This window comes from Eucalyptus grandis, chromosome 9, assembly GCF_016545825.1.
Source record: "Eucalyptus grandis isolate ANBG69807.140 chromosome 9, ASM1654582v1, whole genome shotgun sequence".
Taxonomy (NCBI): Eukaryota; Viridiplantae; Streptophyta; class Magnoliopsida; order Myrtales; family Myrtaceae; genus Eucalyptus; species Eucalyptus grandis.
The window spans coordinates 11,033,122-11,051,357 of NC_052620.1; the positions used below are offsets into that span (position 1 = coordinate 11,033,122).

General features: G+C 37.0%; 1 pseudogene; it reads left to right on the forward strand.

Annotated features, from left to right (window-relative positions):
* The first annotated feature begins 5,180 nt into the window (after nucleotides 1-5,180).
* LOC108955136 lies at nucleotides 5,181-13,060 on the forward strand (annotated as a pseudogene).
* The last annotated feature ends 5,176 nt before the right edge of the window (nucleotides 13,061-18,236 follow it).

Sequence of the window (18,236 nt, forward strand, 5' to 3'; positions counted from 1 at the left end):
GCAAGTCTCCATGCCATGTTTTTCTTCTTGGTTGTCTTATGCTGTACGTTGTGTAAGTCCCATTGCCAACGGCAAGAAATGGAAAAATTACCCAATCAATGCTAAATTTATTGTACGGCTTTCAATTCAATCATAAATTTTCCAATTTTCTCAGTTGAGTGATAAACTTTTGTACGAAATTTCATTGTAGTCCTTTTGGATAATTTGTGCCATCTTACATTGCAAATTGTTGGCTATATATTGGAATTCACTAAAATATTTAGGACTAAATTTGCATCTGTATAATAGATTTACAGCTGATCCGATAATATTTCCACAGAAAGGCATTATTTATTTATGTATTTGCTTTCTATGGTACACTTGCTTGTAGAGGCTCACCCGTACCTCTGGGGATCCTGCTGGACGTCAATGAGAATCACCAGGATTGCTAGAAGGGTAAAAATCGTGGACATAAGCTTGCGTCGGTGACCGGTGGTGATGTTAGAGTTGCAACGGCCAGCAAGCGGGGCCTTGGAGGGACGACGATAGACAGTAGGGACGAGGCAACGTGCTGGATAGGAGGATTGTTACAAGAGCGCGCCACGTAAACCGCCTTGAGTGAGATTCACCGTTTTTATTGGTCCATTCCTCACGACTTCTCACCCTCAACTCTGGCTACTTTCCTTTCACCTGGTGTGTCTGGGCATGTAAAGCATGGAAGTTGATGGATTCAACGATAGGGATGATGTCCAAAAATCGCTGATTTTTGGCTCAATTTGTCACACGAGAATCGGTCGTGAATTTCTCTAATTCACTTTCAGATTTGGAATTCAAATCTTTTGGTTTCCATTTACCTTCTACTCATATTCCCGCGAACGCGTCCAAATTCGCTCACTTCCATTACCGATTCCTCGGTCAGCTTCATTCTTTCCGTTAATTGCTCTGGCCATTATCCGTTATTGATCTTTATTGCCCCCGCGATTTTCTAATTCAGCTTCCAATCTTTCCAGAATTCGTTTCCTGATTACAGCCAATTCCTTTCCCGTTTTACTTTAGCTTTTAATCTCCACCGCTTGAATTTCGGACGCCGAACATTGTTTGACTTCACCGAACTTGATCAATTTCTCCACTTTTCCCTTAAAGATTATAGAAATCTATAATCTTTGAATGCGTCTATATATAACCCGATCTTTGAGTGCAATTCTTTTAAACGTGGACTAAATCGGTCAAAGTGATCATCATCCATTTTGTCCCTGTGACATGCTTAATGCAGATAAAGTAATTCTGAACGCTATCATTATTTAGATGCCGTGAAATGTCTATTGCCTATCGTAACTTTAATATAAAATGACTGAATAAAATAGCTAAAATTTAGATGTTAACAATAAAATCTGTTTAAAATGCCACAACAATTATAAAACGGCTATCTTAAAGCTAACGAAAGGACTCCTCAACAAAACTTTCAACCAATGTAGATATTCAAAATTATCTGCAACGCGAAAGTTGAGCGCGAAACTCAATTATGCTGTAACTCTCTCCACTGAACAACATTTCTGGCAAGCTTACATTCAAAAGGAAGATCTTTTTATCCATAACTTGGCTGACCCAAAATTGAGTCCAAAATTGTTGAATTTCGGTCCAAAAGCCACTGGTCGCACACCATCCACCACTTGTGGTCAATTTCAAAATTTTGTTTTGAACAAATCATAAGTTCAAATTGAGTTTTGTAAAATTCTACTGTTCCACAGTATCATAAACTATCATTTCTATATATTTTTGCAACTCAATGACTACTTAGTCGAAACTCATAGTTCAAAATCCACAAAATTCCAAATTGGTGCCCTAACCCCAAATATTACTTTAATTAGATAAATAAAGGGTGTGAGCACTTACCGGACGTTGTGATACGAAGTCAAATTGGTTTGTCGAGGTCTTTGTGGTGCGAAACCCCTTCTCTTTTCCCTTTCCTCTTCTTTCTTCTTTCCTTTCACTTTCTCTCCCTCCTTCTTTCTTTTCCCCGAGTGTCTCGGTTCCTTACGCTGAACATGCCCGTTCTTTGTTCTTTTCCTTTTTCCTTTTCTTTTTTTCGGATCATACCACTATCTTTTTGACTTGGTCAAAAAGATTTAAATATTACATCTTGGGGGCTAGTCAAGCAAGTCACAACTTACCTTCCAAGATGCCAAGCCAAATCGACCTTCAAGGCTAAATACTTTAAACCAGTGTATTTTGAACGAGAGACGCCGACCTTTTTTCTCCATTGTCTTGTGAACTCGATCGCGCTGGAGTTGATGGACTATTGAAAAGCAAGAATCGGATGGTCATCACATTCCTGACCTAAATCGAGTCTTGATCACCTTCCTCATCGTATTTCACATCGAAACATCTATTTTCCCATTGCCAAAATATGGCTCAACACATTTATTCTCCGGTACGATGACTTTGTAAGAATAAGTGAGTGGGCATCTGCTTTTCATTTCATCCATCCACGCGCAGGTCAAGTCCCCTCCACTGTTAATTAGCGAAACATCTTGGCAAGTCTCCATGCCATGTTGTTCTTCTCGGTTGTCTTACATTGTACGTTGTGTAAGTCCCATTGCCAACGGTAGAGAATGGAAAAATTATCCAATCAATGCTATACTTATTGTATGTATGCTAGTTCAATCATAAATTTTCCAACTTTACTAATTGAGTTATAAACTTTCACATGAAATTCCATTATAATCATTCTGGATAATTTGTGCCTTCTTACTTCGCAAACCGCTACGTCACTAATTTCTTGGGAAAATTTGCTGTATATTGGAATTCGCTAAGATGTTTAGGATTAATTTGGTAAAATCGAAAAATTTAGCACTGAATTGGCACCCGCATAATAGATTTAGAACAGATCAGACAATATTTCCACATAAAAGCATTATTTATTTATGTATTTGGTTTTTCTTCCCATGATAATCGGATCTATGGAATCCATCGAGCAATCAAGTAATCCTAATTTGCATGAAGCGTGATATTCCTCCCATCCTATTCGGGTATTTTTATACACACCAAATAACAATAATTAGTTTACATAGACTGATATGCTCATCACAATTACCCAACTCAATTGGTGCGATTACATTTGTCAACAAATTACAGGTGTATTTTACTTTTCATTGTAGTAATTGATCACCATGAATGATAACTTCTATGAACAGTTGCCGTGCTAAACAATATAACGCCGTTTTGTCGTAATGTACAAAAAAATGTCGTAACAAGTCGTAAAATTGGTTTATTACATTATATATGCATGTATAGTCCCGATGAAGTGCAAAAATAGCATAAAATAAAATATTACACGGTTATACCCTCAGAATTTTATGACCTACTTACTAGAGGCTTGAGTTGATGATATCTTGGTAAATGATTATATATGAACAAACGATCTAATTTCAATTATGATAATGTGAGACTTTGCGTATAGAAAGTTTGTGAAATCAATGCTAACTATTCTAACACCTTCGAATTTAGCATGATGCCTTCAGGCTTTATGGCCAAAAGAAGCCGCGTCGAAAGCGAGAGCTCTCTGGGAAACAAAGTGAAAACGCCATCATCGTGCTCGAGAAGTATAGGGATCAATATTCACTGCAATCTCCTTATTGGATAAAATAATTTTTTTTTTGGATAAAATAATTTGGAGTACTTTTATGTGTATCTTTGCTTTTTGGGACAAAATATCTTCCAATAAATTCCATCGAAGTCCACGTCGGATTATTTGAAACTCCTAAATAATCTCTACTTATTAATAAAAAAAACAATCTCAATAGGATTGGTGACTCCTCAATATTAATCTTGATATTTCTTTTCTTCCAATGATCAAGATATTCCATGGAAAATTCAACCATGACATTTTGGTAATTGTCCTTTGGGAAGATCATTGGCATTGAAATTACTTTACTAATGTGCCATTGTATGTAATGTTGGGTTTGATATGGCAGAGTGGAAGGGAATCAGGCAATGGCATGGCGTGACTATGCCGATATTTTTGTTTCGTAAAATATGGAAATAAAATGGAACAGGGATTCTTGTGTTTGGTTGGTATGAAATAATGCTGTGGGAATGGCATTGAATGATGATATTTTAATAATTTTACATTGTATTCACATTCATAGTACCAGCAAATGGCACACGTTTTGTGTATGGCCAAAAATAAAAAAGGTCGAATTCCTTCAAAAGGGGCCAAAATGACTATTCTGTTCTCGTCAAACGTAGATCGGGATGACTCTTGTTCAACATTTTTCCCCAATTTCACTATGCAGAAAAACATACTCTTCCTTTAAGTCCAATTGAGCAAAGTTGGGAATTTTCATTTTTCCCCGGCACTTTTTCCCATTTTTTGCCCACTTTACGGGTAATGTCCAATTTGTTTTCTACATAGAATTTAGTTTAGTATATGTCCAAATAAATTTCCAGGTTAGGCCTAACTGGGTTGCTTGTCCCCCTCATTCCCTTTGGTTAATTTTATGTCTTGAATTTGGAATTGCTTGTAATCCATTTTCAGGTTAGCATTTCAATGAAGTATCTTTCCGACCACAAAAAAAAAAAAAGTTTCCGGGTTAGGCAACAAGTAAAAATATATCAAAGTGAAAACCACGACATGAAATTACGAAACCAACATTTTATTATTATCAGACAATTCATCTCATAATTTACCATATAATTTTCATGGCAGATGTCTCCAGCATGGTAAAAAAGGCTAATTTCAGAGTGTATTATAATAATGATCCGTGTAAGAAAAGCTGTCGATTGACATATGTTTTGGTACTTAAACTTTGATACATTTGCCGGCAAAGACCTAGCTACGAGTCTCGGTCTGCTTGTGCTGTAGCCATGTCTCCGTCAATTACGAGCACTGCGTGGGGCGTGAATTACAAGCAAGTCTTGGTCTTCTTGGGCTATAGACGAAGTCCTAGCTGCAAATCTTGGTCTTCCTGTGTTGTAGCCATGTCTCCGTCAATTACGAGCACTGCTTGGGGGTGGGGTGTTACTTTCTATACTGCTGATATTCTCAATGGAAGAAGAAAATAATTTAAATAATTATCGCCCGAGTACGAATCAAAAAGATGATGTGGGTTGTCTGGGGAGCTCACGTTATTAATAGAACGCCTGCATGCATATATCTTCCTCACACTTCTCTCTTCGACAATCTCCACTGCTTGATGACAATGGAAAGATCAATTACAGCTTTCTCATTTGCGCTGCTTGCTTCTTTAGCTTCAACACTTGTCCTTGTGGTCCAAGCCCAGCCAGGTCTCTCTCTCTCTCTCTCTCTCTCTCTATGGAGTTGTGTGAAAGGTCAAGATTCATTGAACTTGTTCCAATAATCCAAATAGAAAAATCGCAGTTCTATTTCATTGACATTTTCCTTTTTCTAAACTTACAAGGTTTTATCAACATCGATTGTGGGGCATCCCATGACTACACCGATGAGAACACTAATATAGCATATAAAATGGATGATGGGTTCGTTGACTCCGGGAAAAACATGCAGACATCCGGCACATCGTTTCAAGATATTCGACAGTATTTGAACAATGTAAGGATTTTTCCCGATGGAAGGATGAATTGTTATACTTTGAGACCAGACCAAGGCAAAAACAGAACCTACTATATTAGGGCATGGTTTTGGTACAAGAACTATAATGAGGATCCCGAGGCTCCTGTTTTCAACAGGCGTCCTGTTTTCGACCTGTACATCAATGTTAATTATTGGGCCACGGTGGACTACATTTTTGGTGTCGAAGAGATCATGTATGTGCCCAAGGTAGATGATATACGTGTGTGTCTTGTGAACACTGGCAATGGAGTGCCCTTTATTTCGGCGTTGGAACTAAGAGCTTTGGACGATGGTATCTATTCATCGGGATTTGGGCTCTTGCAAACCCGTGGGCGGTTCGACCTGGGAGGAAGCTTGGTGGCACGAGTCAGGTGATCAATTCATTTTAAAATACAAATGAATAGTAATCAGTAGTAAAAGAAAGATTCGGTCTTTCCTCGTCGAATTTTTGTCATTCTGCATGGGGTAATTGGTTCTAGGGTGGTTAGGTTTCGTACCTGTTATAACCAGTTCTCAGTTTTGGACTCTGAAACTTATCATGTTTGTCTGGAACCAGTTTAGAACCTACCCTATTTTTCTAGTCCGGTTCCAAGGTCTACTCGAAAACCTATTTTATTTTTTTTTCTATTCCGTTTTTAGTTTTGTTTTTACAGCAAAATCATAAAAGGCTTTGAGTGACAAAAATGATTTAAAGTTTAAGATGAACGACATAAATCCATATCCACAAAAAAATAACAATTCATAAGATGAATACGTAGTCATGTACAATTATAAACAATAAAAAGTTCAAACATGTAACCTAATCCATAAAAATTTAGGGGAAAAAGAAAGACTGGCAAGGAATTTCGAAGAATAAAGGATGAAGGAGTCCAAAGGTTAGAATTTAGAGGAAAGGGAAATGAGGACTTTGGCATTTTAGGTTATAAAACCGATTCCAAAACCGATTCCAAAACAGGACAGTCTAGTCTGGTTTGGAACCTAGTCCTAGACCAATTCCACCTGTTTCCAAAAATTTGGAACCTATTCTTTTATCGGTTCCCAGACCTATTTTTCAAGCTGGTTCGGCCTAGTTCGGTTCCCGAGTAGAATTAGTTTGGTTGCATATCCCTAATTCTACAAACTATTGAAGGCGCTAGTCCGCAAAGATGAAAAAGGCCATGAAAAGATCAACAAATTACAACACAACAATCTGCTAATCTGATCAACAAAGATAGTTGAAGGAAATGATCCTAGATGTCAAAGATTACAACAAAAATCACTAAATGATGACACAATATAAAAAGAGAAACAGAAAAGCCACTAGATCCAAGCAATAAATAAATAAAATCATTTGGAATCTTGCACTTTTAACACCAATCAAACTTAATAATTTGCGTCCGTATCAAAAACACCTAAGTTAGTCCATTATAGCAAGATAACTCATTGATGAATTTCTTCAAAAATTCAATACATTTTGCACAAATATTAGTACGAAACCATATTATTTTTCGCTTTGCTAATACAAATTCATTAAATTAATATGACTTACTAATATAATAAAGTGAGAATTGCATAATATTACTTATTTATTTTAGGGTACTCATTATATGTGTTTTATTTACAAAATTCGAGAGAATTCTTTTTTTTTTTTTCCTGTGTAGAATTCCCCTGGCATGGGGTTTGCCCGCTACTAGTTTCTGTATTGTGTAGCTTCTCTCAATTAGCGAAAATATGATAAATATATTGTATAAGTCTATAAACATAAAACTTTATACTTTTAAGACATCACACTCCTTTTTTCTTGTCCAAAATCTTGTAAATATTCTATACGTAGACAATTCTTCAATTAATAATTTTATTATATCTTCAACATATTTCCAGTCTAAATTTAGATCTTTTCTATCTTATAAACATATTATACTTTTCTCTATCCATATATGTGTTCGATTACTTTAAATTGGGTCCATAATTTCTTCTATTAATAAAATAATTCAAATATGTCATGATGAGATGATTTTGCAAAAAATTATAAATGATACTTTTTGCATACACGCGACGTGTGTCCACTTTTAATAGTAAATATGTGATAACAGTATCTTCCCTAAGTGTTGCTTCAAGGATGTCACATTAAATTCTATTCTGTAAGGGACTGATCATAAATATATTTATTTTACTTTCTTGTAATATGTTAATTTTCAATTTCCAAAACATATCGGCGTGCATTCCTACACATGGATAAGGTAAGTTCCAATCCAATTCAAACCATTTTTTACTTGAAAATAAAAATTCCATCTGGACATCATATTGCAATTTTCAAGTTATCACTCTACGTGATATAAGTCCGTGGCAAATAATTTATCTTTGACAAACATAATCATCTGCACATCACATTGCAATTTTCAAGTTTTGCATTTATTTTGGTTGAAAAGTTTTGCATTTAACTGCCAGCAAGATATTTGATTTTTGGTAACCCAACAAAGGCATCGGTTTTTGCTAGTATATGTGTTGAATATAGTAGCTTCAATATTTTTATTGCATATCCATATGAATTGCCGAGTTGGCAATTGTTAGTCACTCAGTCAATTGCTTAACTTAAACTGTTTGTCGAAATGCCTCACAGGTACCCTGACGACGTTTATGATCGGATCTGGACACCTCAGAACTTCAGTAACTGGACCAGACTGAAAACCACATCTGTGATTGATTTATCTAAGAATAATAATGCATATAAGGTTCCCTCGGAAGTTCTTCAGACCGCTCAAGGAACAATGAGTTCGAGTTCTCCCTTGTATTTACAGTGGACAATGAGTTCGAGTTCGCGTTATCCCTTGTTTTTTCAGTGGACAACAAATGTAGCGCTGACCAATGATGCGGGATCATTACCATGGGCACCGCCAAAGACATGGATTGTGTACTTACATTTCATGGAGATTGAGAGACTGAGCGGCCTGCAGAGGGAGTTCACAATTTACATTAACGATAATCAATTCACCAAGACAGTGAGCCTTGAATACTTAAAGCCAGTGGTTGTAGTTTCCACTCTAGTTAGCGGGCCGCTCATCATTGTCTCAATTAATTCGACGAATAAGTCTGGAAATCCACCTATCCTCAATGCCATGGAGTTCTATAAGGTTGTTGATCTTCCAAATGTACCCACAGCACAAGATGATGGTATGTTTTTATTCTTCTACCTATTTTTTATTGTTTCAAACGCATTGTACAGTTGCGCTACGATTGACATCAATAAATAAGTACACAGATATTTCGTTGTCAATAATCAAGATTTAGGTAAGCCAACGCTAACTATACTAGTCTTCACTGTGGGTCTTAAGTTATTTGTGAACTCTGATCAATAGTTGCTTTATTGGGATCAACAGATGTGTCTAAGTATTACTCTGCTATATGCTTTATATCCTACTTTGGCTACTTTTTGCTTGGTAATTGCTGAAGAGTCTCTTCAAATTGAAGCCCTGGAATGTTACAAGTCTTTTGAAAAATTAAGTCTGCATAACCGTATTTGATCACAACCACTTTTTGCATCTCTATTTTTCTCTTTGAATAATAGATCTTTCTTGTGATATAAACTGCAGTGAAAGCTATCAATTATATCAAAGCAGCGTATCACATTAAGAGAGAAAGCTGGCAAGGTGATCCATGCGTACCAAGCGAGTTCACATGGGATGGTCTAAATTGTAGTTATGGAAATCCTCCAAGAATTATATCCCTGTGAGTCCCCTGACAATGTCTCTCAGATAATACTGGTTTTCTAGCTGAAAACTGGCTTTTTAGGTGAACTTAAAAAGTATTCTCGTTCATCATGAAAACGGAGGGTTTTATGTATCCATGAGAAAGAACATTTAGGGTGAATGCAACCTTCCAGTGTGAATTCTCAGATAAACCAACAACTTTGTCATGCTTTTGTCAAGTTCTTTGGGGGCATGATTGGAACTTCGATGTTTTAATAGAGGGAGTGTTTGACACCCTAAGCTTCACATGCTATTGGAGAGAGCTCATAACTGATCTCTAAGTCGACCACCCACCCCAAAAAGTCACCATCTGGAGTATTTCTTTTGGGAGGTTGCTCCATAAAGATGGGTGGGTCATGACAAGTCATATACTCGTTGATTGGCAATAAATGCTCCCTTCTTTTCCGATCTATTGCTATGTTCTTTCCGTATTTACTTTCACCAATATTATAGGTTTCCAATTTTGTCATAAGTATTTAAAATTGCGTTGTGTGTGAGCAAGTATTAGGTCCTCTGATTATTGGGTACTCTGGGTCCAAAAATAACCATAAATTACAGTAGAAGGAGATGGTGAGACCCATGCAAGGAATGAAATTGACAATTCTTAATGGTCGGTCTTCCAGTACCTGAAACATGTACACCAGGAGGATCTAAATATTTTCATTCTAAAGAATTGGTTGCACAAGCTTTTCTTTATTGTACCAAAAAAATGCTCCCTTTATGAAGATGGCAATGACAGGATCCTCTATTTTGATCTATGACGCAGGAAACTGAACTCTAGCAATTTGATGGGCCACATAGTCCCATCACTTTCTCATCTATCAATGATGGAATACTTGTAAGTTGTGTCACTCACGATTAAGCACCCTTGGGAGTCAACTCATGATTGAATAATTAATGTTTCTCATCTATCAACAATGGAATACTTGTAAGTTGTGTCACTCATGATTAAGCACCCCCTAGGAGTCAACTAATGATTGGATAATCAAGGATGTGTTTTAAGGGATAAGTTTGTAGAAATACTGCCTTAATATGTGAAAATATCCTGCTTTTGGCTATGAAGCTGGTTAACTTCATAATAGGTGTTATAAACTTGCTCTTTCCCAGAGATTTGTCCGACAATCAGCTTACAGGAGAAATACCGGAAACTCTGGCTGAATTACCAAATCTTAGCTTTCTGTAAGTTAATGTCTCTAGCTGAAGCAGCAAAGGATTTAAGGTGGACAAATCTCTTAACATGGCTATATTTGCAGAAATTTAAGTGGAAACAACCTGATTGGATCAGTTCCTGAAGCTCTTAAGAAAATGGTTGTGGAAAATAATTTATACATGAGGTTCTCTCTCTCTCTCTCTCTCTCTCTCTCTCTCTTTGAGTTGTATATGACTTTTATAGGGTGGAAAGACTATCAACATGTTCTGTTTATTGTGATCAGCATTTGTCAAATCAATTTGGACACTTTTTGATCGGAATTTCAGTTCAACTCCTTCATTCTTTGTGGCAGTTTGATAGGAAACACGAATCTTTGCCTAGCTGATCCTTGCCCGCATAAGAAGAAACAAAACACCGTCATTGTTCCAGTTGTTACATCCGTTTCAGGCTTCTTTGTGGTTCTTTTTGGTGCTTTGGCTATTATGTGGTTAATCAAACAGAAACAAATGGCAGGTAATCTACATTGCATTTAACGACAATCTTGACTTTGCTTTTCCTTTGGTACAGTTCTATCAATGTCTTTTCTAGGATATTAGAACATACCAATTAGCAACTTGCTATCTCTTCTCACCCACCTTAAGTGTCTCATGTTACATTCTCATTGATATTGCAATCAGGAATAAAGGAAAGTAGGCTTTAATAAAAATTTTCCAATGCTAGTAATATGAGTTACGTAATGATCACAAGAATATGGAGAGAAGAGAGAGACGGGATCACCACAGCATCGTCGCATCAACATCACAAAGAGAATGTGCATTATTAAGCTTAACTTATCCACAATAAAGTTTCTCACTTTTCTCTTCAAGAGTAACTGTGCAATGCATTGGAAGCACTTATAACAACTTGAGAGTACAAGTTTTGTCCATAGTATTCTAATGATCTCTCAAAGAAAGTTTGATTGTGCAATCTCGAACTTATCTATTCGTATTGAGCAAAGCAAAAGAATCTATATGTTAGCATATCAAAGGCAAGTGACAGAGAATCCCTTCCCAAATCTCTTGATTTTTGTCCTCTTCTCCATTAATAAGATCCTAAAACGGGATCAGAAGAACCTTGCGTACGTTTTTTAACTGTTGAGGATGCAATTGGAGTTATTTGCCTTGAAAATCCACTATCCAAAGTGGAAGTTGCAATACTCATGGGAACCTTTTTGCTACAGAATCTTGTGAGAGAACGCTGAGATTAAAGGATCGACCTTTTAAGTATGGATAGATTTCAAAAATCACTGGGAACTTTGGACGAGTGATTGGAGAAGGTGGATTTGGTAAGGTATATCTTGGCACACTAGATAATGGCACTGTAGTTGCTGTGAAGATGTGCTCTAAATTGTCAAAGCAAGGGTACAAGGAATTTCATGCCGAGGTTAGATAGGATGATGCAATCACTCCTCCTTTGAAAATCAACTTATGCTGACACTTAGGCATATATTGTTCATTAACTTCCTCTTAGACTATTGTCAGTATACATTATAATAATGCACACTCATGATACCACAGGCACAACTCTTAGCGATTGTACACCATGGAAATTTGGTTTCCCTGGTTGGATATTGTGATGATTCTAAGCACGTGGCATTAATATATGAATACATGGCTAATGGAAATTTAAGGCAACATTTATCAGGTGTGTATGTCTAATCTACTCTATTAGTTTTTTTGCAAAATAATCTATTTTGCTTATATGGAACATTAAGATGCATCCAACAGAGGACCATCCGAAGGTCTTGCCATGGAGTAAGAGACTACAAATAGCTGTGGATGCAGCACAAGGTACATGTTAAGATATCCACAATCAGTAGATCTTTTGTCGTCATTTCTTTGGCATTGTTAACATTGTTTTTGCGAAAATTTCAGGTTTGGATTATTTGCATAATGGTTGCAAGCCACCCATCCTCCACAGAGACTTGAAGACTTCAAACATCTTGTTGAATGAAGACTTACGAGCCAAAATAGCTGATTTTGGCCTATCAAGAGCTTTTGCAACTGAAAATGACTCCCATGTGTCAACTCATCCAGCAGGCACTTTCGGCTACCTAGGCCCCGAGTAAGTGCTAAAACTCAACATTATTGATCTAGTTCAGTTCAAGATCTTTAATTGCATAGAAATATTGACATTGCCTAGGATTTTTTATCTTTGATATAAGATCATTATTTTTCATCCTCCCAGGTTTCAATCTTCTGAAACTGTGACAAGAAGAGCGATGTTTACAGTTTTGGAATTGTACTTTTTGAGTTAATCACGGGCCAACCTGTGGTAATGAGAGGCTGGGATGGCAGCCACTTCATGCACATACTTGAATGGCTAATTCCTATCGTTGAAAGTGGTGATATACAAAGGGTTATGGATCCAAGGTTACAAGGAGAATTCGACATCAACTCAGCTTGGAAAGTGGTGGAGATTGCTATGTCTTGTGCACAACCAAGGGTGATTCATAGGCCGGACATATATCATGTATTGACAGAGTTGAAGGAGTCTTTGGTGAGCAAATCAAGCGGTTCTTTTGAAGTGACCTCTTTGGAGATCCATTGTAACAGTGTCCCTATAGCAAGGTAGCAGAAACTTTTCCAATACAGAAAGGTTATCTTCTTTTCAGATAAAAGATTAACTTTTGTATGCAAATTTGTGCTTTCTTCTTTTATTGCGACATCCTTTTTCCCTTTTCTTTTTGTCATTGAATCTTCCAAACTCGCTGTGTAACAATGATATGGTTTCGTCTAGGTCGCGCTCCTCTCTCCATTCAGAATGTCAGTTCATTAGATTCCTAATCCTGCGAAATTAGGAATTCCATGTTGTGTTTGGGGGGAAGGAGATTCGGAGGTTGGGTTATCCGTGGATGGGGGTAATCGGCATTAGCAGGCCCTGAGGGCACGTTCTTGGAGTTCAACTGAGAAATCAGTTAGAGTCTACACCATTGGGTAAATAGTGACAATTTTGCAATATTGAGAAAATATATAATGAGGGACTAATTATCTTCTTCCTTTTTGGGTTAGGCTCGACATATATATGATGGTATCATTGGTGGTCCTAATGTAGTACTTCTCGCAACCAACGTGGGATATACACACAAGCATCTTTAAAAAAATTATGTACACGAGAGTTAAGCTTGACTTATGATAATGAATGCATTTGCGATGTGTTTATGACCAAATAAAAGGCAATCCTGATCTCATCTAATGCTCAGAATGCGGGATAGGCTTGCCGTCTAGGAATTTCGATGCAACAAACAATAACATTGACTAGACGAGAGCTACGTGGCCAGAGAAGATGTGTACCACCGCTATAACATTGCCTAGTTTGTCAAAAAACGATCCACTGACGTGCCACCGAATAGCCCCATCTGCGGCAATCAAAGGTAGGATTCAGAAAAAAAATGACGGCTCATCCTATTGAGCAAACCTGAAAAAGGAATCTTTTCATGATCCTAGATGAACAAGGAATTTGAGCATATCGTGACATAAGTTATGTGATCCCTTTTGGGTACGGGGGACTTTGATCAAGTACCACAGGCACCAATAGAACCATAAAGTCAAAATACTTGTGCCATAGAAAGTGCGTCCTAAACTCGAGTCCCTTATCATTAAATCACTAGTGACTTTGTTGGTTTACAATGAGAATTGACAAAAGCACTTCAAATCTCTATTTATTTAAAAGACAAAGGGAGAGTTAAGTCACTATTGACACATAAATTTTGGCGACCTATTTATTCATTTATTGTATAAGAAAAATTAGAAGTCGACCATAATCCCTAACAAGAAATATTTTTAATTTAAATTTGTATATTAGGAACATTTTTCATTAAGCCCATATAATTGCCGTAAACCTAAGCTAAATAGACTGATGTAGGGAGGCTCCGAGTTTAATTAGATTTTGGATCAAGCCCGTGGTAGTAAGCAATTCGGCCAAACCCATTATTCCCCTCAAGTGATCGAGATGGACATGTGCTTTGCGCGTGTAATACTTCAAACTAGGGGATACTGAGGCAAAATTGAGAAGCAATATCATAAAAATCTTTTGGTGACATGGCTATTTGAAAAGAACGAATATATAGAAAGAGCAAAGTTGATTCTCACTATTGAGGAAAAGAATGAGAATTTAATAAAGAAGAAATTGAGTAGATTCAGCAAGCATTTAAAGAGGAAAGAGAAAAAATATATTTGGAATCTATGAAGTAGGCAAATAATCGAGCAATTTTAGGGTTTGTCCAAGTTCCGGATCTACCATCGTAGCGGGTTCCTAATGTTTGAAACCTAGAATCTATCATATCACAAGTTCTAGAGTGTTCCACCTATATTATTAATTGAATAATTACAATGAATCATTACCTTTACTAACCATTTTTTACTACAATAAACTTACCTCAAATAATATTTAGACGCACGAAGAATATGGAACATTAACAAAGTAAAAGTTGGATATAATTGAAAATGGAAGTTTAAACTAATGGTTTCAAATTACATACTCATCATCAAACACTATGGAATATTATAGGATTGTGTGAAGATAAGGAATAAGAAAAACACAAAGATTTGTTTTAGGTCCAAGTTCCACCTAAAATCTTAAACCTACCTATCAAAATGTATTAATCCATTTTTTGAACCTAGAATCTACCTTACATATCATGTTGGTTCTATTATGAAACCATGTTCACCCCTACTTAGATGAATGTGAGAGTGTTGCCTAATTTAAAGAAAGGTTTTTGTACATTACCGCTATTAACACTTGATTTTTAGTCGACGTGACATTAAAAGGTAAAAAATTGAGATTTGGAATTTTTATTGTGATGGAGTCCCATTTCTCGCCCAAAAAAGTATCATTATTTCTTTCTTTCTTTCTTTTGCATTGTTGTTTTTAAATAATTTCTAGTTTATTTTCAAGGAAAACCTGAAAAGTTAAATGGTTGACTTTTGAGTTGACTTTTCGGTCAACTCTTTGACCAAAAGTCAACATCGATTAAAATTTGGCATTTTATCTAAAAATATGCCATTTAGCTTTGGTTTCATTTTTATTAAATCAATTTCTCGAAATTCAAAAATTTGATCAAAATCAACCTTTTAGAAAAAGTTAGTTAACTTTTTCTCAAACCTTTGATCAAAAAAATTAGAAAAAAAATTTTTAAAAAATGCACAAAAGCATTTCTTTTGATGTCAATTTGACTCTTGTGTCAAAAATTTCACAAACTTAGATTAAGAACATTGTTTTCCAAATTTTCCAAATTTTTCAATATTAGGTTCTAAATCAACCAAAAAATAAAATTGCTTTTATTTTAGTCATAATTAGGTGTAGTTCCTTTTTTGACATTTGATTAGGGACTATTTTAATTTTTTTTTAGCATTCAATTTGCGAATTGCCTGGTCAAAATGTGGATTTCCGTTTTGAGAAATCGATTTTGAGAAATTCACACAAGAACTTATCAAATTGAAGAATTTTATCCTCCCAAGCATAAGAAAGTCAAGCAATTAAGCATCAATTGTCAAAACTCGAATTAACTCATTCATGGTTATAGTTTAATTTCATGAATCTAGATTCAATTTTGATATCGGGGTAGATCCATTTTCTACGTAAGCTGGAGCGCTTCAATTCAAAGTCAATTCGAACACGATAAGTGATCTTACACATGAATAGTTCATTAACTAGGGTGATTGTGACATTAATTGAATTCAATTTTAGTTAATTTGCAATTTTGCCCATTAAATTGTTAATTTGACCGGTTTAGCCATTTAGGCCCAATTCAAAGTAACCATGGTTTTGACCCATTCTCTTTCATGATAATCATTCAATTATGTCAATAAAAGACTCCTAGATCACGTTCATGAGATTTAATTAACTTAATTGAATCACAATAAGCCAACTTCTTCTTAAAAATGATAAATCTCCTTTTTAATTTGGTCCTTCATGGACCAAATTGCATAAATTGTGAACCCATGGGGGTTATAAATGAGCAAAATGGCCAAAAATGGACCAAACCAATCAAGAACAAATAAAAAAATCGACCAAATCGGATCGAACCGGTCTGGCTGGTCTGACTAGCCGCCGGCGGGGATGGCCGATTCAGCCCCTTGTTGACCAGTTCCTGACCTCCAATGACCAGTTCCGATATCCTTCTAATGTCAATTTCAATTCTCCACCTTCAATGTCTCAAAATTTTACAAATAGATCCTTGAATTTATCAAATTGCAAATTAATGCCTAATTGAACAATTTGACACAATTCTTGATTTTGGCTCGGGTTTTTGCAAATCAAACCCACTTGATAGATTACCCAACATCTCGAGATCATGATGCAACCTTTAAAATCGAATTTTAACAATTGGATCAAGATTTCAACCGTTGAATTGAATTGACAGCCAAAATTGCTTGATTTGGAGAGGGTATATATACCCATTTTCCCTCAATTTTTCAGGGGCATCATTTGCACGAAATTCACTCTCTCTCATCTTTCTAGTTTCTCGCCCATTTCTCTTTCTTCTCTCTCTCTCTCAAACCACCTTGCCCTCGGCCACCATTCTTTTTTTTTTTTTTTTTTTGGTCGAAAATGCATCATCTTTTCATTTACGTAGATAAGTCTGAAGTAAATACATCAGAAGCATCAACACTAAGTAAGTCGATTAAGGCCATAGGAGGGTTGATTACCCCGGTTTGAGGGAGGTAGTGTTCTCGTTGGGCTCTTGCAATCTAGTCGGCAGGCTTATTTGCATCTCTGCTGATGGGCCAAAGACAGGCCCGAAAAAGCTTTTCATTTTCTCTCGGATCCGGTCCACTATCCCTACCACTTCCCAATTCGGTGTTTTCTCTTCCTGAACTACTTGCATGAGCATCAAGCAGTCAAAGTGTACTTGGAAAGCTTTGTTGGGGCTTTTGGAGAGAAAAACTAGGGTTTCTAAGAGAGCTATGGCTTCCGCCTGTTCAGTCGAGAAAGCTGCTACTTTCTTCGAAAAGCCATCCACCAAACATCCACGAGAATCACGGCATATGCACGCAATGGCGCTCCTCCCTTCAGTTCCTCCTCTGTTTTTCCCTAGCTCAGGGGTTGTTTGGTGTGGCCTGGTCTCGCCATCTTGCTCTGTTAGATATGGTGATTCACATACCTGCCCACCAACAAAGACGCCGAGGACTCACCTGTAATCAACCCCTTCGCTATTCACATCGAGATTAGGGATCCCATCTTTGTGTTCGTCCAGATCTACTACGATTTCGGGAGTTCTGTATTTGGTTGCTTCACCTCTTTCCTCTATGGCTGGTAATGTTCCGTTTCGGGCCCATTCGCTTTCCCTTTCCAGATCTGGTCCTTCCTTTTCAACCCCGGCCAAGTAATTGTCGAGATCCTCCCTGAGTTCAGTCTCGGCTCCGTGTTCTATAGTGGCACTCCTTCCTTCGGCCTCTCCTTTGTCTTCCCCTAGCTCAGGGGTTGTTCGGTATGGCCGGGACCCCGTGGCACCATGCTCTGTTCAATCTAGTGAATCTCAGTCATACCCACCAACATGGACGTCGAAGGCCCACTTTCGTCGGTCCCTTCATTTTCGGTCCGAGAGGTGGGTTAGTTGGGTTTCGGACCTCCTCTCTATTCTCCTCAGCATTTGTTGCTATTTTAGAAGCCTGTTCTCATCCTCTTCTTTGCCTTCCTCCGAGTAGGTATTGTTCGTTATCGACCACCTCTTCCCTCTACTCCGATATGGTATTTTGGCTCCCTCTCGGATAAAGGAAGCGTCTATGTTGATGCTCAAAACGTTCGG